We start from the raw sequence: 297 nt of genomic DNA, 5'->3' as shown, positions 1-297 counted from the left end.
TACTAATTAGTAATTATATTAAATTATGTAATATATTAAATTAATAAAGAACAAGAAGAAGATTTCTTCGGGCTCTGAAGTCTTTTAAACTAATAAATGAAATATCGGGTAGTAAGAGCCGTTTGCAGGATGTTATGCAGAATGTGCTTCAATATATGTATATGTATACACATATACGATGAAATAATTTTTTTTTCCTCCATATAGGATGCGGGATTTGCATCACGTATATATAGAGGACCCCGTATACCCCCCTAACTAATTTTAAAATATTGCGAAAAAAAAAAAACTCCTCAG

The sequence above is a fragment of the Pseudomyrmex gracilis genome, unplaced genomic scaffold, assembly GCF_002006095.1.
Source record: "Pseudomyrmex gracilis isolate BER0280 unplaced genomic scaffold, ASM200609v1 scaffold_607, whole genome shotgun sequence".
NCBI lineage: Eukaryota > Metazoa > Arthropoda > Insecta > Hymenoptera > Formicidae > Pseudomyrmex > Pseudomyrmex gracilis.
The sequence above is the reverse complement of the archived record's forward strand: the minus strand, read 5'-3'. Positions refer to the sequence as shown.